This window comes from Leptodactylus fuscus, chromosome 9 (assembly GCF_031893055.1).
Source record: "Leptodactylus fuscus isolate aLepFus1 chromosome 9, aLepFus1.hap2, whole genome shotgun sequence".
Classification (NCBI taxonomy): Eukaryota; Metazoa; Chordata; class Amphibia; order Anura; family Leptodactylidae; genus Leptodactylus; species Leptodactylus fuscus.
In genome coordinates, this window is record NC_134273.1 from 64,886,037 (window position 1) to 64,912,457 (window position 26,421).

The window sequence follows — 26,421 nt, forward strand, 5'->3', positions numbered from 1 at the left end:
TGATTAGAAATTAAGTGTTAACGAGCAGTTGGACAGGTGTACCTAATAAAGTGGCCGGTGAGTGTATATATATATATATATATATATATATATATATATATATATATATATTGGTTCAGTTTGTACTCAAAACAAATCCCATTCACTTCAATGTGTGCCGACTTGCGGGCGCTACACATTGAAATCAATGGGAGGCTTTTTAACCCATTGACTTCAATGTGTAGTGCGTGTGAGCCGGCACCCATTGAAGTGAATGGGATCTGTTTTGAGCGCTCACACTCTGACACATGTATACGTGTCTGAATGCGCGGTGCGTTACTCCATGGGAATGGAGCCTTACATAGATGGCTGAATATTTGAATCTAGAATAAATTGGTATAAAGAAGATTTCATGGTCAACTGAATGACTGTAAGAAGTTCAGGACCTGTGACTGCTAAAATAGCCCAAATCATCGCCCTTCCACCACCGTGCTTGACAGTTAGAATGAAGTGTTTGTGCTAATATGTTATCCATGGTCTGTCCAAGACGTATTATTCCAGAAGTTTTCTGGTTTGTTCAGATGCAACTTTGCAAGCTTTGCTTTCATGTTCTTCAGAAAGAAGATACTTTCTCCATGCAACCCTTCCACACAAGCCATATTTGTTCAGGCTTTATCTAATTGTACTGTCATGAGCTTTTTTTTTACAGTTTCTCTGAGCATTGAATTCTCTGACCTAGGGGAGCACTTGCTGGGACGTCCACTCTAAGAAAGATTGTCAACTGTCTTAAGTATTTTCCACTTGTGAATAATCTTTTTAGTACAGAATGATGGATTTCAAATTGCAACAATTGGTTCTCTAAGATCACTGCTGATGTATTTCCTCCTTGGCATTGTGTTAACACAAGCCTGAATGCTCCAGATCAACAAACTGCCCAAACCTCTGCTTTTATAGAAAAATCACACTGGCTGCTATCTTCCTACAGAACAGTATTTAGTTTTGACATACCACGTCTGTATTTTGGCCTAGCTTTTGTTAAACAAATAATGAAACTGCCATGGGTTATTGTTCATCTAGGTCAGGGGTGCTCACAATTTTTCAGTGTGTGAGCTACTTTTTTGCTGACCAAGGCAAAAGATCTACTTGGGCGGGTCTGTGGGCGTGGCCGGGATGGGCCTGTGGGCGGGACCAGGCGGGTTTGTGGGCGGGTGTGTATGTGGGCGGGCCGGGCATGTGGGCGGGGCCGGCGGATCGCGAGAGCAAGACAGCGGCGTTCTGTGGCTGCCCAGGAATCCCCGGTGTCTGCTTCTCACAGCGCAGGCTGAGAGTCTTCTACAGACACTGGCAGGCGGGGCTGCCGCAGCCCCAGCCTGCCAGTGTCCAGAGATGATTCTCAGCCTGCACTGTGAAGAAGCAGACACCGGGGATCCCTGCATCCCGCGATCGACCCATACGTCCTTTGCGATCTACCAGTAGATCGCTATCGACGTATTGGGCACCCCTGATCTAGGTTGTATTTAACTAATTTTAAGACCTTCTATGGACAAGAGGCTTTCTTATCATGTCCTGAAATGTATATCCATAGAATTCAATAAGGGGTTTATCTTATAACTGTATATGTAAGTAATCTTATATAAATCGATTTACCATTAGCCTGTAATAAACTCAATAAATCTGATGTTCGGCTCCCACCCAATGATTGCCTTATAGAAATATATGCAGTAAAAGGGAAATATTTTCGGTTCATATTATGATTATGTATATGTTTTATAGTATTAACTACTCACATAACCCCAGGACTTATAAATAAGTAGATTATGTATAATGTTCCATCATACCAGGTCCAAGTTATACTTCCATACAATGCCCAAACAGCAAAGTCTACAAACAGTGCCACAAAAATACCCAGAAAACCTACACTAAATGTACACTTTAATTCCAGATCACCTACTAACTATTGTATGCCAATGGCTGGTCAGGTAATGGAGGGGTGTACATCTCACCCAGACTACTAAGGTGGGTAAGATGAGAAAACTCCAGAAAGAACGTTTCTCAGCAGATAACTTTATCTGCTGAGGGTTATTTCAGAGTTCCGGTTACTGGGCTGGATTTTTAGAAATGACACGTAGGTTGGTAGTGGGACCTGTCATTCCACCCCCCTCCAGTCCACACTTTGGGGATGTTCTGGCAGTGACTCAGCTGTTGAGAGTTTCCTCATCAAGGAGGCTTAGGAAGCCAGCTCCAGCAGCAGACCTTTGGCAGAGCTTGGCTGGAGAGCAAACAGAGAGGTCATATTTTTGGAGCTGTGTCCTGAGGGATTCAACTAGCTTTTGGATTTCTGTTATCCTAGGAGAGTTAACCTATTCTATGTTTAGTTAGAGCCTAGCCGGGCAGGGATTTATTTTTGTATTGTTTCCTTTTGTTGCTGCACTACCTTTTTGAGTGAAAATAAACTCTACCTTTGTTTTGGACTAAAAGAAACTGGATGGTGTGTCTATGCCACCCTACCTAGCAACCCCAGACCCTGACACTATATACATCTTTGTAAGGTTAATCAGTTAAGCGAAGTCATGCAACTGTAAGATCGGGATGCCAGCTCTTACCACACAAGGTAGGCAGAGATAGTTTAATAACACAAAATCATGATTCACCTATATGTTGCTTAAAGAGGACCTTTCACCATCTGGGGCACATGTGGTGTAATACACAGCTAGAAGGCTGACAGTGTGCTAAATTCGGCTTTCACATTCCGTACCCCTGGTGAAAATCTATCGGTGCCGGTACCGTAGCTTTTTACTGTCAGGAGGGTGTTTCTGGCAGTCAGTCAGGAATGCCCTTCCTCACAGTAGTGTCTATAGTGCTGTACTGTGAGAGCGGGGAGGAATGCCCCCACCCCTCCTGATAGTACTAGTCCACAGACTAGTACTGGGGGAGTGTTACTCACAGCTCAGCGTCATTGTCGTGTGTTAAGCAATGCCCCTCTCACAGTACAGAGCTATAGATGCTACTGTGAGGAAGGGCATCATGACTGACTGTCAGAAACGCCCTTCTGACAGTGAAGAGCTAGGGTACCGGCACTGATAGCTCTTCACCCGGGGCACAGAACGTGAAAGCTGATAGTGCGCTGAATTCAGCTCACTGTTGGCTTTCTAGCAGTATATAAAACTGCATGCTGACCCTCTTTTACCCTCATTAAAAACCTCTTTTGCACCCTCCTTTCCAGTATCATCTCTTTAGGAACACAACCCCAAAAATCATCCCATATGCCATTATGGACTGCACATGCCGTAGCTGTCTGGGCTTTGTGAGAGGGGCATTGCTTAACACACGACAATGACGCTGAGCTGTGAGTAACACTCCCCCAGTACTAGTTTGTGGACGAGTACTATCAGGAGGGGAGGGGGTGTTCCTCCCCGCTCTCACAGTACAGAGCTATAGACGCTACTGTGAGGAAGGGCACTCCTGACTGACTGTCAGAAACACCCTTCTGACAGTGAAGAGCTACGGTACCGGCACCGATAGCTCTTTACCCGGGGCCCAGAACGTGAAAGCTGATAGTGCACTGAATTCAGCGCACTGTCGGCTTTCTAGCAGTATATAGAACTGGATGTGTCCCAGGAGGTGAAAGGTCCTCTTTAATGATATTTCTTCTCTTCCTCCTTAGTTTGATCCCACCATCATGGAGGATTCCTATAAGGTGTTCCAGCTGACATCTTTGGCTTTACCCATTGCTGATATTTTTATACTTCATACAGTATAACCTTATTTTGCTGAACCTCTTTTACCCTCATTAAAAAACCTCTTTTGCACCCTCCTCTCCAGTATCATCTTCTCTTTAGGAACACAACCCCCAAAAATCATCCCATATGCCGTTATGGATATCCACTTCACATGCCGTAGCTGTCTGGGCTTTGTGACTTTATATGTTGGGAGGCAGGTTTACAAGCATGTCACAGTGGTAATGTAGGGACAGTATAATAAACCGATGTGGAGTAGATACAAAAGCCAATACCGGTCTCATGTTGTAAAGGGATCACATTAATGGAAGAGGTGGTAAATGGTGACCCTGTAACCTCATCTCTACTCTGTATTCTAAGATAACAAGAGACATCTGATGCAAGGGATCTAAAGATATACCGCCGTGTTAAAACTCATGTGTTTGATGTGGATAAAACAGATAATTGTAGGACTTTTATGTGATTCATTTAATAATAATAATAATAATAATAATAATACATTTTACTTATATAGCGCCGCAGCGCTGTACAATTTGGAGGATTCCAGTACAGACAAAAAGATACATTACAAAGAAATAGACACTTCACACAATGGGACGGAGGGCCCTGCTCACAAGAGCTTACACTTAGAGATGAGCGAGTACTATTCGAAACAGCAGTTTCGAATAGCACACTCCCATAGGAATGACTGGACGCAGCCGGGGATGGCGTCCTGCCGCTTAACCCCCTGCGTGCCAGCCGCTCCCATTCATTCCTATGGGAGCGTGCTATTTGAAACTACCATTTCGAATAGTACTCGCTCAACTCTACTAACAATCTATGAGGTATAGGGGGTGACACAAGAGGTAGCAGGGGCGGCATTGCTTATACAATGGTCAGACAATTTTGTAATAGAGGTGACTGTTATTACACAAACATAAAACTATATGAGCCATCACCAGTTGTGTCCTTTAATGTGCAGATGGTGCCTGAAAATATAAAGTTATCATATCGTGTGGGGTAATGTGGGAGCGGGAACAGAGGAGGGTTTGTTTTAGGGATTCTAACTGCAGAAGGGTTTACATTAGGAATTGTGATAGGCCTGTCTGAAAAGATGTGTCTTTAGTTTGCGTTTGAAGCTGTAGAAATTGGGAGTTAATCTGATAATCCGGGGTAGAGCATTCCAGAGAAGTGGTGCAGCTCGGGAGAAGTCTTGTATATGAGCGTGGGAGGTTCTGATAATAGAGGATTTAAGTGTTAGGTCATTGAGTGAATGGAGAGCACGAATTAGGTGATAATCAGAGATGAGGGAAGAAATGTAGGGAGGTGCAGTATTATGGAGAGCCTTGTGGATTTGCATTTGGGCTGCTGTGCTAAAACATGGTGCCATTTTAAATTATATTACAAATAATAAGGCTCTAACTTCATGTCATTGAAATACTTACTTATAACTAGAGATGAGCGAACACTAAAATGTTCGAGGTTCGAAATTCGATTCGAACAGCCGCTCAATGTTCGTGTGTTCGAACGGGTTTCGAACCCCATTATAGTCTATGGGGAACAGATACTCGTTAAGGGGGAAACCCAAATCCGTGTCTGGAGGGTCACCAAGTCCACTATGACACCCCAGGAAATGATGCCAACACCTCTGGAATGACACTGGGACAGCAGGGGAAGCATGTCTGGGGGCATCTAACACACCAAAGACCCTCTATTACCCCAACATCACAGCCTAACAACTACACACTTTACACACTCAATACCACCTCTCTGACAGTAGGAAAACACCTTGAAACATGTGTATTTGGCACTTGCAGTGAGGAGAGCTTGTCACCAGCAGTGAATTTGGCCCTTGTAGTAAGTTGAGGTTGGCACCAACATTTGTTTTGAAAATCAGGGTGGATTGAGCCTCTAACCAGCAGAGTTTGGGCAAATTCATGGTGGAGGGAGCCTCTAAAAACCCCAGTTTGGACCAATTCATGGTGGAGGGAGCCTCTAAACAGCCCAGTTTGGGCAAATTCATGGTGGAGGGAGCCTCTAAAAACCCCAGTTTGGACCAATTCATGGTGGAGGGAGCCTCTAAACAGCCCAGTTTGGACCAATTCATGGTGGAGGGAGCCTCTAAAAACCCCAGTTTGGACCAATTCATGGTGGAGGGAGCCTCTAAACAGCCCAGTTTGGACCAATTCATGGTGGAGGGAGCCTCTAAAAACCCCAGTTTGGACCAATTCATGGTGGAGGGAGCCTCTAAACAGCCCAGTTTGGACCAATTCATGGTGGAGGGAGCCTCTAAAAACCCCAGTTTGGACCAATTCATGGTGGAGGGAGCCTCTAAACAGCCCAGTTTGGACCAATTCATGGTGGAGGGAGCCTCTAAAAACCCCAGTTTGGACCAATTCATGGTGGAGGGAGCCTCTAAACAGCCCAGTTTGGGCAAATTCATGGTGGAGGGAGCCTCTAAAAACCCCAGTTTGGACCAATTCATGGTGGAGGGAGCCTCTAAACAGCCCAGTTTGGGCAAATTCATGGTGGAGGGAGCCTCTAAACAGCCCAGTTTGGGCAAATTCATGGTGGAGGGAGCCTCTAACCAGCCCAGTTTGGACCAATTCATGGTGGAGGGAGCCTCTAAAAACCCCAGTTTGGACCAATTCATGGTGGAGGGAGCCTATAAACAGCCCAGTTTGGACCAATTCATGGTGGAGGGAGCCTCTAAAAACCCCAGTTTGGACCAATTCATGGTGGAGGGAGCCTCTAAACAGCCCAGTTTGGGCAAATTCATGGTGGAGGGAGCCTCGAAACAGCCCAGTTTGGGCAAATTCATGGTGGAGGGAGCCTCTAAAAAACCCCAGTTTGGACCAATTCATGGTGGAGGGAGCCTCTAAAAACCCCAGTTTGGACCAATTCATGGTGGAGGGAGCCTCTAAACAGCCCAGTTTGGGCAAATTCATGGTGGAGGGAGCCTCTAAACAGCCCAGTTTGGGCAAATTCATGGTGGAGGAAGCCTCTAAAAAACCCCAGTTTGGACCAATTCATGGTGGAGGGAGCCTCTAAAAACCCCAGTTTGGACCAATTCATGGTGGAGGGAGCCTCTAAACAGCTCAGTTTGGGCAAATTCATGGTGGAGGGAGCCTCTAAACAGCCCAGTTTGGGCAAATTCATGGTGGAGGGAGCCTCTAAAAACCCCAGTTTGGACCAATTCATGGTGGAGGGAGCCTCTAAACAGCCCAGTTTGGGCAAATTCATGGTGGAGGGAGCCTCGAAACAGCCCAGTTTGGGCAAATTCATGGTGGAGGGAGCCTCTAACCAGCCCAGTTTGGACCAATTCATGGTGGAGGGAGCCTCTAAAAACCCCAGTTTGGACCAATTCATGGTGGAGGGAGCCTCTAAAAACCCCAGTTTGGACCAATTCATGGTGGAGGGAGCCTCTAAACAGCCCATTTTGGACCTATTCATGGTGGAGGGAGCCTCTAAAAACCCCAGTTTGGACCAATTCATGGTGGAGGGAGCCTCTAAACAGCCCAGTTTGGACCAATTCATGGTGGAGGGAGCCTCTAACCAGCAGAGTTGGTGGAAATCAGGGTGGAGGGAGCCTCTAACCAGCAGAGTTGGTGGAAATCAGGGTGGAGGGAGCCTAGTATTAGCAGAATTGTGCAACGCTTATGGTGGATGAGTATGAGGATGCGGAGGAATTGGAGAGGTTGAGTACAGACATGGAGTTTCATGTTGGGGTGCTTTACACAGGTGGGCCCAAAAATGAAGGCTCTATCCAGTGGTGGTTCATTTTAATCAAAGTGAGCCGGTCGGCACTCTCAGCTGACAGACGGGTGCGCTTGTCAGTGATGATGCCACCGGCTGCACTGAACACCCTCTCAGATAGGACGCTGGCGGCAGGACAGGACAGCACCTCCAAGGCATATAGGGCAAGTTCAAGCCACAGGTCCAACTTCGACACCCAATACGTGTAGGGCGCAGAGGGGTCGGAGAGGACAGGACTGTGGTCGGAAAGGTATTCCCGCAACATGCGCCTATACTTCTCACGCCTGGTGACACTAGGACCCTCCGTGGCGGCACTTTGGCGAGGGGGTGCCATCAAGGTGTCCCAGACCTTAGACAGTGTGCCCCTCGTTTGTGTGGACCGGTGAGAACTTGGTTGCCTACTGGAGGAACTGCCCTCCCTGCCGCCAACGTCACATGCTGGAAACATCTCCATCATATTCTGCACCAATTGCCTGTGGCAAGCATTGATGCAATTGGCCCTCCCCTCTACCGGAATAAAAGACGAGATGTTGTTTTTATACCGGGGGTCAAGGATAGCAAAGATCCAGTACTGGTTGTCCTCCATGATTTTGACAATACGCTTGTCGGTTGTAAAGCACCCCAACATGAACTCAGCCATGTCTGCCACAGTGTTAGTTGGCATGACTCCTCTGGCCCCACCGGAAAGTTCAATCTCCATTTCCTCCTCATCCTCCATGTCTACCCATCCGCGCTGCAACAATGGGACGATTCGAAGTTGCCCAGAAGCCTCCTGTATCACCATCACATCATCGGACAACTCTTCTTCCTCCTCCTCCTCCTCCTCCTCCATTAAACGCAGTGAAGCGGACAGATGTGTGGACCTACTCTCCAGCTGTGACGGATCGGATGCTATCCCTAACTCCTCTGTGTGATCTGAGTTATCCCTGATGTCAATCAGGGATTCTCTCAGAACACACAAGAGCGGGATTGTAAGGCTCACCATCGCATCCTCAGAGCTCACCCTCCTTGTGGACTCCTCAAAGACCCGTAGGATGTCACAAAGGTCTCTCATCCATGGCCACTCATGGATGTGAAACTGAGGCAGCTGACTTTGTGGCACCCTAGGGTTTTGTAGCTGGTATTCCATCAAAGGTCTCTGCTGCTCAACCACTCTATTCAACATCTGAAACGTTGAGTTCTAGCGTGTGGGGACGTCGCACAAAAGCCGGTGTTGTGGCACATGCAGGCGTTGCTGGAGAGATTTTAAGCTAGCAGCGGCTACTGTCGACTTGCGAAAGTGGGCGCACATGCGCCGCACTTTCACCAGTAGCTCTGGAACATTGGGGTAGCTCTTTAGGAAACGTTGCACCACTAGGTTGAAGACGTGGGCCAGGCATGGAATATGTTGGAGTCCGGCAAGCTCCAGAGCTGCTACCAGGTTCCGGCCGTTATCACAAACGACCATGCCTGGGCCCAGGTGCAGTGGCTCAAACCATATTGCCGTCTCATCGAGGAGGGCATCCCTCACCTCGGAGGCAGTGTGCTGTCTGTCCCCCAAGCTGATCAGCTTCAGCACAGCCTGCTGACGTCTACCAACGCCAGTGCTGCAACGTTTCCAACTCGTAGCTGGGGTCAATCTAACAGCGGAGGAGGAGGCGGTGGCGGAGGAGGAGGCGGTGGCGGAGGAGGAGGCGGTAGAGGAGGAGGAGGAGGGGGTGTTCTTCTCGTGTCCCTGCCAGGAATGTTAGGCGGGGAGACGAGGTACACCGGGCCAGTTTGGGAAGCAGTCCCAGCCTCAACTACATTCACCCAGTGTGCCGTCAGTGAAATGTAGCGTCCCTGTCCGCATGCACTTGTCCACGCGTCGGTGGTCAAGTGGACCTTTGTGCAAAGCGCGGAACTAAGGGCCCGCCTGATGTTGAGTGACACGTGCTGGTGCAAGGCGGGGACGGCACACCGGGAGAAGTAGTGACGGCTAGGGACGGTATAGCGAGGTGCCGCAGTTGCCATCAGGTCCAGGAAGGCGGGAGTTTCAACAAGCCGGAACGCCAACATCTCCTGGGCCAGCAGTTTAGCGATGTTGGCGTTCAAGGCTTGCGCGTGTGGGTGGTTAGCAGTGTATTTCTGCCGCCGCTCCAATGTCTGAGAGATGGTGGGTTGTTGTAAAGAAGCGCCTGATGGTGCCTTTGATGGTGCAGGAGAAGGAGATAAGACAGGAACAGGGGAGGATGAGGGAGAAGTCAACAAAGTGGCGGAGGCAGATGAAGTGGTGTCCTGGCTCGTCCTCTGGAGTGCATCGCCAGCACAGTCAGCAGTGGCAGTGGCAGAGGCAGAGGCAGTGGCAGAGGCAGTGGCAGTGGCGTGAACAGCAGGCGGCCTTTGTCCTGCCGTTGCTGCCTGCCACTGATTCCAGTGCTTGGATTCCAAATGACGGCGCATTGAAGTGGTGGACAGGTTGCTCTTCTCAGAGCCCCTAATCAATTTCGAGAGGCAAATTGTGCAGACAACACTATATCTGTCCTCGGCGCATTCCTTGAAAAAACTCCACACCTTCGAGAAACGTGCCCATCTTGGGAGATTCCGGGTGTGGCCTGGCTTCGCCTAAGCTGCTGACCTCTGCCTCTGCCTCTAGCTACCCTTTTTGGTGCTGCACCTGCCTCAACATCCACACTACTTTCCCCGCTTGACATCCCCCCTGTCCAGGTCGGGTCAGTGTCCTCATCATCCACCACTTCCTCTTCCAACTCCTGTCTCATCTCCTCCTCCCGCACAATGCGCCGGTCAACTGGATGCCCTGACGGCAACTGCGTCACATCATCGTCGATGAGGGTGGGTTGCTGGTCATCCACCACCAAATCGAACGGAGATGGAGGAGACTCTAGTGTTTGAGCATCTGGACACAGATGCTCCTCTGTTAGGTTCGTGGAATCGTGACGTGGAGAGGCAGGTTGAGGGACAATGAAAGGAGCGGAGAACAGCTCTGGGGAGCAGGGACAGTTGGGGTTATTGTTCTGTGAAGCTTGGGAATTTTGGGAGGAAGGAGGACAAGACTGTTGGGTAATAGGAGGAGAGGAGGCAGAGTCTGACTGGCTGCTGGACAATGTGCTGTAAGCGTTCTCTGACAGCCATTGCAAGACCTGTTCCTGGTTCTCGGGCCTACTAAGGTTTGTACCCTGCAGTTTAGTTAATGTGGCAAGCAACCCTGGCACTGTGGAGTGGCGCAATGCTTGCTGCCCCACAGGAGTAGGCACGGGACGCCCTGTGGCTTCACTGCTACCTTGCTCCCCAGAACCATTCCCCCGACCTCGCCCACGGCCTCGTCCACGTCCCTTTCCGGGAGCCTTGCGCATTTTGAATTCCCAGTTAGAAATTGGCACTATATACCAGTAGCAAAAATTGTGGGTGCACGTAACCCCAATATATTCTTTGAATTACCAGTCAGAAACTGGCACTATATGGCAGTAGCAAGAAATGAGGGTATTTGTAACCCCAATATATTCTTTGAATTCCCAGTCAGACAATGGCACTGTATACCAGTAGTAAAAATTGTGGGTGCACGTAACCCCAATATATTCTTTGAATTCCCAGTCAGACACTGGCACTATATGGCAGTAGCAAGAAATGAGGGTATTTATAACCCCAATATATTCTTTGAATTCCCAGTCAGACAATGGCACTATATACCAGTAGCAAGAAATGAGGGTATTTATAACCCCAATATATTCTTTGAATTACCAGTCAGAAACTGGCACTATATGGCAGTAGCAAGAAATGAGGGTATTTGTAACCCCAATATATTCTTTGAATTCCCAGTCAGACAATGGCACTATATACCAGTAGCAAGAAATGAGGGTATTTGTAACCCCAATATATTCTTTGAATTCCCAGTCAGACAATGGCACTATATACCAGTAGCAAAAATTGTGGGTGCACGTAACCCCAATATATTCTTTGAATTCCCAGTCAGACAATGGCACTATATACCAGTAGCAAAAATTGTGGGTGCACGTAACCCCAATATATTCTTTGAATTCCCAGTCAGACAATGGCACTATATACCAGTAGCAAAAATAGTGGGTGTATATAGCCCCAATTCTATTGCTAGGGGACTTGCAGGGTATTTCTGAGGTGAAGGTGGGGGGGCACACCGTTGGAACGGGGATTTGGGGTGTATATATGGGGTATACGGGAATACACTGTCAGTGTGTTCCATTCAGGATTCTGGGAAAGCTGGGTTGTGGCGATTGAGCCCGTCAGTGCCACGTTACACTGACAAGCTTCTCCCTGGAATTGAAGTTATATGTAAGCCCAATATATTCTTTGAATTCCCAGTCAGACAATGGCACTATATAGCAGTAGCAAAAATAGTGGGTGTATATAGCCCCAATTCTATTGCTAGGGGACTTGCAGGGTATTTCTGGGGTGAAGGTGGGGGGGCACACCGTTGGAACGGGTATCGGGGGTATATATCGGGTATACGGGAATACACTGTCAGTGTATTCCATTCAGGATCCGCGGAAAGCTGGGTTGCGGCGATTGAGCCCGTCAGTGCCACGTTACACTGACAAGCTTCTCCCTGGAATTTAGCTCTTACAAGAGCTGTTGGTTGTCTTCTCCTTCCTATCCTAGCCTGTCCCTGCCTACCCAGAATCTAAGCCCTAGCTAGCTGGACGGAAACCTCCGTCCTCGGTGAATTGCAAGCTCAGAATGACGCGAACCTGGGCGTCGCTGTTCTTTTAAATTAGAGGTCACATGTTTTCGGCAGCCAATGGGTTTTGCCTACTTTTTTCAACGTCACCGGTGTCGTAGTTCCTGTCCCACCTACCCTGCGCTGTTATTGGAGCAAAAAAGGCGCCAGGGAAGGTGGGAGGGGAATCGAGTAATGGCGCACTTTACCACGCGGTGTTCGATTCGATTCGAACATGCCGAACAGCCTAATATCCGATCGAACATGAGTTCGATAGAACACTGTTCGCTCATCTCTACTTATAACCCACCCGCCTGCTTTGAGAGATCCAGATTCTTACTCATTTTGATCGATTCAGTAGACTTGCATGCAAATCCATCCATTCTGTTTATATCCAAGACACAAGGTAAGTTGAAAATACAATTTTATAAGTGATCTTTTATTTAAATAAAAAACAGAAAAAAAACAAAAGAGACACCGAGCACACTATATAGTGTAGAATGTCTGATAAATTTTGATGGAAATAACCAGAAGATTTAAAAGGACCAAATGGCCTCTCACCTGAGGAGGTTGTGACAATCGCTCACAACTACGTTTGGGGTTTACCGTCAGGTGGAGGAGGCAGCACGTCTGATGGACACCGGCCAAGGCCGGGGAAGATAGCGTTTTCAATGAAATGGAAAGACGGCGCTCTCAGGTCACAACAGGATTTTATTCAATAAGACAATGATGCACAACGCTAAAAAATCGCCGTGTTTCGGGCACACCTGCCCTTTCTCAAGTGCGTAACTAATTAGAAAATAGATAAAACAAGTATTCACTTCAACGTTTTTTTGGCCAGAGAAACACTTAGGCCTAAGTTAAAATATACAATGAATTCAAAAAATAATAATACATAATTTATAAAACAATAGTAAAACAAATCTTGGTAAATGATAAGGTTGGTATATGAGATTTGTTTTACTATTGTTTTATAAATTATGTATTATTATTTTTTGAATTCATTGTATATTTTAACTTAGGCCTAAGTGTTTCTCTGGCCAAAAAAACGTTGAAGTGAATACTTGTTTTATCTATTTTCTAATTAGTTACGCACTTGAGAAAGGGCAGGTGTGCCCGAAACGCGGCGATTTTTTAGCGTTGTGCATCATTGTCTTATTGAATAAAATCCTGTTGTGACCTGAGAGCGCCGTCTTTCCATTTCATTGAAAACGCTTTTATTTAAATAGTTTTATTTCATTGTATGCCGAGTACATGCCAGGGGTGGGCAGGGCAGGATGTCCATGAGGTACAATTTCAGCCAATAGTAGAGTAAGCACGGTATCATTGGACAACCTTTCCTGTATTGCTTAGTCATTTCCAAATAATGTGTTATTTCCTAGTGTTAAGGACTAAAGCTGGCTATACATATAAGCTGAATGAGTCTGAATCTGCCTATTTCGGCCGGACTCGCTTTGTAATGTGTATGGGGGGCCTCGACTTCTCCTTCAAGAGGTTGTGGGCGTGGCACATCGAAGGGGGGGTGGCTTAGTGAAGGGGCGGGGCTTAGCGCCGTTCGCAGGCAGAGAGCAGGCACGGAGGGAACCTGCTCTCTGCCTGAGCGTGAGGGGAGGCTGCCGGAGCAGCGCTGCTCCAGTGGCCTCCCCAATCCACTGCTCGGTGCTAAGCCTGTCCAGGACAGCTTGTCCTGGACTGGCTTAGGTAAGCAAAAATGCTGCCCTCCCTGGGGCCCTGACATAGCGCCGCCTGAAACGCTCGCTTCAGGTCGCCTCATGGGAAGTGCAGCGCTGTATGTAATGGAGTGGTAGTCCCTAGTCGCACATCCGAGACTCAATTAGTGTAAAACCAGCCTAAAAATTAACTTCTCTGTCATCTTCTTGATGGGTTTATGCTCAATATATGTAACAATGCTGGCTACAATACTGTTTCCTCCTCCATTCCGTTATATGGCGGCAGTACGTCTTGGTAGAACGAAACACAGGCAAAGTGAAATATCCTCCTACATATGTTCACGTAATTGAGCACATTTTAGGGAAAACATATTGTAATGTAAATAGGGGGTCTTGAGGTAAGACCCCTTGCAATTGTAATATGGAAGCGAAAAATGACAGTGGGTTATTTCTCAAAATTTGCACAATAAAGGTGAAATTATCATTTAAATCCTAGAATGCTCGGTCTCTCAATCATTAATTATACCCTCCGTCAACTCCATACCACTGCAAATCACTCAGGAAAATTAATTATGCTTGTTAACCGTCCAACGCCGTTCTCAAACGGTCATAAGTCATTACAAGAAACCAGTTCAAACATTCTATTTTATCTTGTCGCGTCTTCGGTAAATCACTATGTAAATATTCATTTCACCTCCCTAATTAGACACACGAATTTCTACCGCGGCGCCGCCGCTACGTAAGCTTCCTGCATCACAATAAGACAACATGTGTATGTCATACACCCAGGCGGAATTTATACCAGGCGTCAAACAGGTCACTTTGGCAGTATATATAAATATACAATAACTAAGTTTTAATGCTATTCAAACCGAGGAAGCTAAAGCTCTCAAAAGAAATGTGTCCATATAAAAATGATGAAGGTGAAATTATTCAGACAGAGGAGATAAGTCGACCACAGGGGCATAAAGTGGGAATGAGGCAAAGAGACGGAGAGTAAAATAGACACAAACATGGAAGAAGAGATACGGAGAGAGCTGAGCATGCAGGTAAAAATAAAACAGGAGAAAACCCAGGTGGATTTTGGGCAAGCTGTTCTCATCAACTCTGCTACTCCCTCCTGTCACAGCAACTGTCAGACAGGCCCTGCTCGTAATGAAAGGAAAAATATTTTATTCAGATTTATTAATTTGAAAATGAAGCACGCCTGTCGGCAGAGGGACAGCTCCTCTCAATCTGTCATCGTTGAACCACGCGGTGCTGACACGGGGAATCATTCGTCTTGTCTACACTGACAGGCGGATCTCTCCCATAGCTCTTCCTGGGGGATCGCCCAGGGATTAAAAAAAAAAAAAACGGATAAAACACATTCCGACGCAGAACAGCCTCTTTATTAATGCAAATTACACGGGGAGGGGAAACAGGGGAGCGGGAGAGAAATAAATAAATAAAGGAGTGACAATATAAATAAATAATTGCGCCGTGCGTAGCGGAGGTGTTCATGTCTCGGCGTCAGTCCTTTCTCATTTATATCCAGAGATGTTTTGGAGGCTTTAATAAAAGGAGAGAGTTTAATGTGACACTAATGGACAGTTTCTTATTTACAATGATGTCGCTAGCAGCCCTGCATACGAATGAAACGCGTCCATGTCTGTACTTATGTCACCGAGCTGTGTCTGCCCAGGGATTGCTGTAGATGGAAATAAGAAGTTGCTACAAGGCTGGTCCTTTTCTTTCAGGAAATGCAGTTCTTGTAGATTCAGTTCAATACGTCTTATGGCATGTAAACATGGTATCACTATAGACTTAATACACGGATTAGGGTTGAGCGATCGGGATTGGAAAAGATTAGATCCCGATCGGTGAACAAGTAAATTTCATGATCGGGATCAGGTTCCGATCCCGCCTAAAAAGATCGGGATGGGAATTCCGATCCCGATCGCTCAACCCACTTACCTGCACAAAGGTGCTGCCGCTCCCCGGAGCTCAGGCCATTGTTCTCTGTCCTCTCCTCTCTTTCACATGCTGGCAAAGCGCCGTGCGCGCCCCCACCTCCCTAGTGTTACTGATGCTGGGAGTAGGTGGGCATGTAGTGACTTAGGAGAGTTCGGGCGGGTACAGGGAGGGGAGACGTGAGTGATGCATTCACGTGTCCCCGCTCTGTACCCACCCACACTCTCCTAAGCCACAACCAGCCCCGCCTTCTCCAAGCATCAGTAACACTAGCCTAGGGAGGCGGGGGCGCCCAGAGCTCTGTAGAGCGACATACACACCGGGAGGGGAGGCGGCAGCGGTTCTGTGCAGGTAAGTGGGGGGACTAAGTAGCCGGCTGATTTTTTAATCACTACAGAACGTGGAGTCCAAAGATTGAAGCCTTCAATTTTTGGACTCCATGCTGTGTAGTGAACAGGATCGTTTTTAAAATCCGATTTTTGATCATTAAAAAATCCCATTGACTTGCATTAGGATCGGAATTGGGATCGGGTACGGATGGAAAATGATCAGAAATCGGATTTTAAAAACGATCCTGAAATCTCAAGATCGGCTCAACCCTAACAAGGATGCATCCACCTTGTTGAAATTCTGACTTATAATCACTTGGCTATGGTGTACGGTTCCACATTTAGAATTACCACAATTGTTTTAGTGATGTTCTGGAGACGTTACATTCAAGACAGGCTGATGTTACACTGCAGAGCATTTCAGGTGTTTACGGTGTGCATCCTAAAATACTGGCATACAACTCCTAAAAGAAGAGGCCATACTAGAGTGCAGACTAAGGGGCAGCTCCCATAAGGGGGTTGGAAGGATAGATGCTATTGGCCAGCAGGAGAGATTAAGGACAGTCCCAAGCATTAAAGGAGTTGCGGGGGAAGAAGCAGTTAAGCGGAAAAGCCCAGGAAAGCGTAAGTGCACAAGGTGGAAAAGAGTACTGAGGGACCTTCACTCACCCTCCCCTTATTGTTTTCAGTCTAAAGTTTCCAGGTCTAGGAATGGGACAGTTGGGTATGTGGTACGGGTGAGCTGCCATTTAGGGTCTTGTCATGGCTGGTGAGTAGGTCCTCGAAGTTGGCTTACTGAGTATTTGGTTTGGTGGCAGGAAGGCTCTGGATTCTCCAGATGACATGTGGTTAAAAGAGGTTGTTGGTTTGGCAAGACATTGAAATGTGGACAATGGGTTAAGTCCCGATCACTCCTGGCCACGTGATTTGGTGCCTCTGGTAAAAAGATTTAAAAAGTAATACTTATATGTCAGATCTGAGGCCTCCGAGGATCTCATCTTGGGAGATTAACGTAAAAAAGGTTAATGATGTTTTAGTAAATTCATGTATATTGTATTCTCCATAAACTTGGCCCATGTGGCCCATTAATTCTTTGCGTAAATCCAGTGTCTCATTTACTAAGGTCAAGTGACTAGCCAGATTGGAAGGAGTTAACAATCCCCTGTCATGTCTCCTACCAGATATTGTAGTGATTCTTTTATTTCATAAAGTGATGGCCTATAACTTAGCAGTCATATACCCTACACGGATCTTGGCAACCACAATGATAGAAATTTTTATGCAAAAATACAAAAATATTTCCATTCTTCTGTCCTCTTTTCTGTACACTTGGGTTGAAGGATGACCACGTAAAGCTCTCCATAATATAAATCATATATAACAATTACCTGGAGCCTTGTTTTATTGAATTTGCAGAATTGGATCCCAACCCCTTTAACCTCCGTACCCCTGAAAAGTGAAAAGTTTTTTCATGTCACAAATTGGCTTGTTAGGATGTGATCTATTGGGATTCATTCATTGATTAGGTTTGTGGTTTAGGCAATATATTTTATATGTATTAGGGCACTGGTGTGTCTATTGCTATATCTGATCCATCCATTCAAGTTATGGCTTAGTCACTGATACAAAATTCAAGAAATAGCCTATTCACATGACAGAGTTGAGTCTCGGCTGTATTTGTAATGGATCCATGTGTGATCAATTTATGAATTGGGCCCAAGAATAGGGATGTGAAAAGTCAATCCAAGAAAAAAGAGCATATTTCACCGACCCTGGACTGCACATGGCCGAGGTCATAACCGTGTGAGTAGGCTAAGAGAATGACAAATGGAATTTGGTAATGGAACAATTGCCAAACTTTGTGGTCAAAATTTTCCTTTAAAGAGAAAATTTTACCCCTTCTACCAATTCCAACCCTTTACATCCTTGGAAGCTTTCTCCGGCGGGTCATTACAATTATATTAATACCGTATTTAGATTGTTTTTTATTACGCTTTACTGGACTGTTGTCGGATATCGCATAGTAGTTCCTATTGGAACTATGCATAGATAGTCAGGAAGCCATGGCCCAGCCTCCTGGCTGCCAAGACAACTCCTTAGAAACAAGGGGCGACAGGGAGGGCAATTTTGCCCCTGGACCCCCTGGATGCCGTGATCGCTATTGATCCCAGCATCCAGGGGGTTAATCCACCAGAGTCGGAGTATCTTCCGACTCCAGCAATTGGTTCCGGCCCTCGCCTGTGTTACACAGCCAAGTGCTAGGGGGATATCATCACTCCTTGAGGAAAGACCACCATTTAGGTGTGTGGAGACTTATTAAGCCTTTAGTACTTCAAGTGCTGCGAGTAACGCTGCAGGCACAGCTTCTATGCCTGTGGCATTATGTCGCCGTACTATTACGATGCTGAGAGTTAACGTTACGCTCATCGTGACGTAGTATGACGTTGAGCATTAAGTATATATATATAATTCTTTGTTTATGAATAATTTCTGTATCAGAAAAAAAAGATAAATATATTATGAAATTAATCAGTAAATTTTTATCTGAAAAATGAATTGACTGTATATAGGTGGATATCTACTTTAAATTTACATCTACATCATCTACATAAAAAATGACTTTTAATGACTTACTTGTACTTATTACTGATACTGGTTTTATTTCTCTAGGTACACTCATCCCCTTCTAAATTCAATCCTATGGGGGCCACATGGTGGCTCACTGGTTAGCACTGTAGCCTTGCAGCGTTGGGTCCTGGTGTTCAAATCCCACCAAGGGCAACAACAACAAAAAAAACATCTGCAAGGAGTTTGTATGTTCTCCCCGTGTTTGCATAGATTTCCATCTCATATTCCAAAAAAGACATACTGATAGGGGAAAAAATGTACATTGTGAGTCTTATGTGCGGCTTACAATCTACATTAAAAAAAAAATTCAATCCTATGTTTCAAATAATAAACTGCTTATAAATATATAGTATCAGACTGATATTGATCAAAATAGTGATGGCTAGAGATGATAGAGTAGGTATTCGATCAAATACTACGGTATTTGAAATATTTGTACTCGATCGAATACTACTAACTATTCGCAGTAAATATTTGATTCAGAACCAGCGTTGATTTGCTCGTCTGTGAGGAGGCGGAGTCTAAAATCGGACCACGGCAGTCCCCATTGTGGTCCTATTTTAAACTCCGCCTCCTCACAGACTAGACTCTGGCAGAACCAGCGTTGATTGGCCGAATGCTGTACACTGGCCACTCAACGCTGGTCAATTCTTTCCTATGAGAAAAATTAAGCTCCCTTGTAACAGCAAGCTGCCAGCTCTCTTCTGACTAGCCAGGATGAGCCTGCTGCAGAACCAGCATTGATTTGCCGCAGGCTCGTATTTGCTAGCTGGCAGCTTGCTGTTACGAGGGAGCTAAGACTGCTCTAATACAGAATTATAGACACACAGACAGGACTGTTATTCGCAATAATCTAATTTTGTCAGTTGTGCAGTAGAGCAGTTTCATCTGTTTACAGTCTTTAAACAAACTTTTATTGGTATAACAATCCTGTTAGTGAAAAATATTTTGTTAAAGGCCTTTTTTATTAAATACAACTAACAACAAAGCGCTGATTTCACCTGTGCAAATCTGAAAACGTTTCGTGTTCACTGAATATATAGTCTAGCTTGTGCTAAGATGAAAAAAATAAAAACGGTGTCACCATCTTCCTTTATCGCCATATTCCATTTACTGTACTGCTGTTGATGCTGCCTGCTACTCCTAAACAGCTATCACCACTGCTACCGCTCAGCCAGACATGACTTGTGGCCTGATCCATCATATTCCAAGGTTGTCCATTCTCATACTATAGTAATAATGTAACAAATGTGGTGAATGATATTTATCTGAAGCATCGTGGGTGTCGGATATTCAAATTCTTTTTAATTGAGTGTATTAACAAGGCCAAGATTTTAAAAAAATTTTTTATTATAATTGTATTTTTATTAGTTTTAATTATTAACAACCAGTCAAAGATAAAAAAAAAAAAAAAAAACACAAGTGAAACACATCACCCACAAGCAGATCTACTAGACAAAGGTGACAGTAAACCAACACTGGGGAAGACGGAGCCAAAAATGACCTTCCAAAAATGTCTATACATATATATATATATATATATATATATATATATATATATATATATATGTACAATAATGAATTAAAGGAAGAAGGAGCAAACAATGGAAAAGGAGATTGATGACTAATGGAAGGAAAACCAGAAGAAAGCCTGAAGGCATTCAAAATGAAGGACATCTCGACCAAAGGAGTCAGACATATTAATGACCCCGTTGACATATTCTGGGAGAAGACAGAGAGAAAGTTCGAGGTTGCTTTTAGTCATTCCTCAGTACAAATTCACATTACAGTTAGAGAGTTGGAGTTAGAGAGTTTAAATTTTCCTTCCAAATTGGAATATATCTCACAAACCCAATTTTTTGAATATTTCCTTTTTGGAATTCAGATTCCGGACGTGATCCCTCTGAGGATTACTGTGAATGTGAGCTATCATTGATCTTTCAGTGGCTGTATTCATATAAAGGTCATAAGCAGACTTGTTTAGAGCTCATAGATTTCAATGTGTCTAGCCACATGTCCTATGTTTGTCTGTGAGGGATCCATGAAAACGGGTCCCAGATGGATGCAAAATGGCTGTGAAAAATGGACCATTTATTCTTCACAGCCATTACTCTTCCCAATCGTATGAATATAACCGAACACTTTGGGAACAATGTGAGAATGGCCCAGTGAGAATATCTGGTTGGAATATTTTACGTGACTCAATGCTACTTTAGGCAATATAATATCGTCACAATGGATTATTATATACAGCATGGCGATGTCACATTGTGTTTTCATAAGCCAGCCAATACAAAAGATCATGGTTGGCCTCAATGTAGCCAATCAATCATCTTTTGGATCAACCTTGTTGGTGGATGTAGTACTAGATTTAGTGCTGTTGTTTTTGTGAGTGTAATCCTCTGTTAGATCACTCATACAAACAATTGCACCCTCAAGGTGATGGCACGTACGAGCAGATCTGGGAGTTTTTTAAGAAGCAACCAGACCAAGACTTTCGATTGATCACACCATACTCCTGTACTTACAGCCAGCATGGCAGAAAACATACAAACTGACCCATCACATTTGGGATAAGCTAAAAAGATAAAATTGGGAAATACAGTTAACTTTAAAAAAAAAAAAAAAAAATGTGTTCTTTTTTTTCTACACTTGTATGGATGTTAACTCCTATAGACCTTGGATATCTGTCAAAGGACTTAAGTGGATTTTATCATTAGATGGAGTACTCCTATTATGACCACAGCACCTTTTCCCCGGGGTATCTGAAATCATAGACTTCTGACCTCAGTATATCACCATCATGTCATTTTTTATGTTGTGCTGTGTGGAGGCTGCCAGCCCTCTCCCCACTGCGTTCCTGAGTCCCCGCTTCCAGATCTCGGGAGGCAGGCTGGAGCTTCCGTCGCGATTTGCAGGAGCTGCTGGTCTCCTCCTGAACCGGATGGGGGACTGGTTTCCAGACCGCCGCTGGCTATTCAGTTGTATTTCTCGTTCTTGTAGTAAGCGCTTCTCCTGTATCTGTCTGCTTGTGTTTCTGACCCCTTGCCTGACCCTGACCTTGCCTTTGCTTCCTGAGTTTGTACTGTGTCTGCTCCTGTTTATGACCCGGGCTTGCCTCTAGACCTTTGCTTCCTGAACACTGTTTTGTACTACGCTACCGCTCCTTTTACTGACTCGGCCTGCCTGACGTTCCCTTTGGATTTCCCACTGTACTGCGTTTCCCTCTTGTTGATGACACGGCCGTACAACTACAATTTACTATCTACCACCACCTATTGACCACCCGCCACAGCCTTCTGGAAACCCTGGACCTACACCACAACCCAAAACATCTGCTGCTAAGAGATCTCAGTGTCTGGTTTAACGTGATTTGTGGTGCACTGTGTGTTTGGCGTTTCCTGACCATTACCGCTCTGCCCAGCACTGCAGCCAAGTCCATCCCCACCGTCTGGGGCTCTGGTGAACACCATTGTGGGGTTGGAGTTGGTGCGTCCAGGGGGATGTTGGACACACAGTGTTATGTTGACCACTGATTTTTAGTTTGGCTCTGAACTGCATCTGCTATCCTAACAGTAAGCAGTTGTATTCACATATTGACATCTATCTCTGACCACCCACTGGACTCTTAAGCCTGGAAGAAGCAACAATGTAAGAGAATGAGAAGTTATTCTTAATTTTTCCCACAAAATTATATATATCTATATATATCTATATCTATATCTATTTAATGTAGATTGTGAGCCCCATATAGGGATCACAATGTACATTTTTTTCCTATCGGTATGTCTTTGTAGAATGGCAGGAAATCCATGGAGAGAACATACAAACTCCTTGCAGATGTTGTTCCTGTTGGGATTTGAGCCCAGGACTCCAGCACTGCAAGGCTACAGTGCTAACCACTGAGCCACCGTGTTGCCCCAAAATAATATATCATTCAGATCAGCTCCTTGTGCTCTGTAGCCTGCTGTCTGCATACTGTACTAAATGATCAACAGGGATTCCCTTTAAGTTTTTCCTATTTATCTTGGGCTCTGCATTCTTTCTTGCATTTTCTTTTTTAAGTTGCATTTGTCCCATTTTCTAGAGCTATAAGCCAATATTAAAACAAAGCTCCGGACTGCTCTCTGTGTCACATTCTGCAGCCAGACTGGCAACCTAAGATGCATCATTAAATTTATTATGCAACATTTCATCCTACTAATATTATAAATGTTAGAGTTTGTGAGTTTGGATGTTTGTTCCTTAATCACGGCCAAACCGCTGAACGGATTTGGCTGAGTTTGCACACATACCTGTATGGTGACCGGGAAGGAAACATAGGCTACATCATAGGCCGCTCCATCCCCCGACATCACGACCGCTACCAGCGAACGTATGGTCCTGCTACACTGCAGGACCTAACATGACGTCATCCCTGGCTTCAGCAGGGCTTCGATAAGTCTGCTGCATCTTGTGGGTGGACCGATGGACGAAGTGCGAGCCGGAAAACATGGCAGCGGCTCGCTGCTCTGGCACAACACTGACATGCGTTCCGGACACAACGGTGCATACCCACAGCTGCGGAGTGAAGTGGACACGCGGCCTTACTCGCTGTGGCAGGGCAAGTGGATCGGCTGTGTGAGTAACCACTGGGGACTGTAGTGTTCGGTGCCGGGGGCCACGGTATAGGACTTTGGGGGCCCAGGGGGTCGTGCAGGAGGGGAGGGGGTCATGCGACAGTGGTTTGGGGAGCCAGAGGGGTGCCCAGGGCCCCCTTACCAGAGATGCCACGGGGGTAGGGTTTGGAGGCGCGCATGGGAGGAGGGGGCTGCGCTACAGGGGTTTGGGTGGGCCGGAGCCACACGGGCCAGGGGCCACGGGTTAGATACACGTATCTGCACAAAGTACCATGTGCCGAAAGATTAAATACGCGCATCTGAACACAGTTTCACACGCCAACGGATTACATACACACGTCTGCACACAGTTCCACAAGCCGACGGATTAGATACGCACGTCTTCACACAGTTCCACACGCCAGAGGATTAAATATGCGTGTCTGCACACAGTACCACACACCAGAGAATTAAATACACAGGTCAGCACACAGTATCACACGCCAGAGCATTAGATACGCACGTCTGCACACAGTTCCACATGCCGCAGGTTTACATACACGCCACTGCACACAATACCACACGCCGTAGGATTGGATACGTGACAATGCACACAGTTACACACGCCGCAGGATTAGAAACATGCATCTACACACAGTTCCACATGCCAAAGGATTAGATATGCGCACTTTCACACAGTACCACACGCCGCAGGATTACATACGCGCCACTGCACACAATACCACACGCCGGAGGATTGGATATGTGCTAATGCACAGAGTTACACGCTGCAGGATTACATACACGCATCTACACACAATTCCACATGCCGGAGGATTACATACGTGCGTCTATACACAATTCCACATGCCGGAGGATTACATACGTGCGTCTATACACAGTTCCACATGCAGCAGGATTAAACATGCGTGTCTGCACACAGTTCCACATGCCAAACAATTAGATACGTGCGATATAGCTTCACTCCAGATCTCCATAACAACCGAACCCTGGTTTGTCACTAATATCCGAAATGAGATACACATGATCACATGATGCTTATGGACACACACACACACATACAATATACAAAATACACCAATTCAAAACTGGACAATTGTTATGGGGCCACTACACAAACAAAATATGAAATATACCCGTGCAAAGCCGGGTCCTCTGCTAGTTCATTATAAGTGTACTAGGCGGATTTTGCTTTGATAGATATGTGTGAATGAAATGTTACACTATACCTGTCATACTTGCCGGAACATTTATGTGACAGCTTTGCATTGCTACTGCTGCTCTTTATCATGATTTCTATGTCCTAAACCCCAATAAATGATTTTTGGCAGATCTATGGCAATATATATTAATGTGAAAATGGCATGTGGCCAATAAAACCAGAGCCACTTAGATACAGTAAAACTGACAGCCACAAGATGCTTTTTAGCCATATGGGTGTCCAGCTATGGCTCGCTCCATTGTCTCCTATTATTACGATCATATTCTGTTTGTATTTTCCTCCATTCTTGATAATGAGTTGATTTCTATAGGACTATTGACAGCTGCAAAGCAGGAATATATATATAAGGCCCAGGTGGAATGCCATATACTTACTATACATTGACTTTGGCCACAATGAGCCCTCCACGGCTACCTATTACTAGTACTATGAAGGACACCTTCTAACATAGTGTTACAATCGTGTAATAATCACAGAAAACAAAAAAATATATACAACAACACAATTTATCCACATCCTCCAGATAGGCCATCGAGTGTAAGATCATTGTGCTTGACCAATACCACCAAGGTGTATCAGAATTATTCGGACACATGGTTGTGCTTGTGTCTGGTACTTCAGTTGGTCCTCACTCAACCCAGTTGAGTTTGGCAACATAATAGGCACGGGCTGTCACAATTGTATGTATGATATTGTATCGATGAGTAAAGACATTTTTCAACCCAAAAGAGCTCGAATAGTTTTCACAGTAATTGATCATAGTAACATTGTTTTTCATGAGTTTGAGTGGAAGAAAGTATCAGAGTACATAGTAACATAGTTAGTACTAGAGATGGCTGAATTGACTTGTAACAACCCAGTTTCATCCCAAATATTCCACATTGTTTGTTTTTTTAAGAAACCGAACAAATGGAGATTCATCTAAAATGGCCGCTGTACTATACCTTGGGGTAGAGGTCGAGGCCCAGGGGTAGTGACAAAAGTAAAAGAAACACTCATATTCTCCTGGGCCTCCTTGCTGCATCGGGCACTCTTCTGTGGCGTCATCGGTCAGGTTCAATCACGAGGCCCAATCACAGGTGACCTGGGCATGCCGAGCATCATGACATTGTGATGTTCAGTGTGGCCAGTGTGGCCTCAGCTGTGACCTCCAGGCTGATGACATCACAGAAGAGTGCAAGACGTCACAAGGAAAGTGTGCCAAAGCTGCAAGGATACCCCAGAGAGGTAACAGAAGGTAAGTATGAATCATTTTTACACCTCCCCGGAGCTGAAGTGACCCCAGAGTATAATAATGTCACTTTTCACTTTTTCTGTGTTTGCCTTAGAGAACTAGAAATTGGATAGATGGGTTCCTAGGAGTGCTAAGAGTGTTCTACGCTATGTTTTAAGCCAATTTAAAGTGTGATTCAGAATTGTTTGTCCTTAAATGAGCCGGGGGGCCCGAGCCGCCGAACCAGAACATGAAGCAAATCTTTAGAGGTTGGCCCATCTCTAGTTAGTATGATTGAAAAAAAGACATATGGTCCATAAAGTCCAACCAGGGTATGGGAAAGGGCATGATGGATGGAAATCGGAAATCGGTAATAAGCCACTGTAATAAATCCCAAACAAGGGGATTTTTTGATCTGTACATCAATATATGTGCCCTACAATTTTAATATGGGGAGCCATACCTTGGGTATTTTTGGGTGGGGAGTACCCTTCTATAGGTCATCTCAGGCAGCCCAGAATCTAGGTTCACCCTTGGCTGAATATAACAGTGTTTGGCATTATCAGCTGTTTTTGGACAATCGACAACCATGTTGCACAGACTCCTATTTTCTATTTTACCTAAATTTCCCCCTGTTCCGGCAGTGTAGTTGTTGATGGTGGAACAT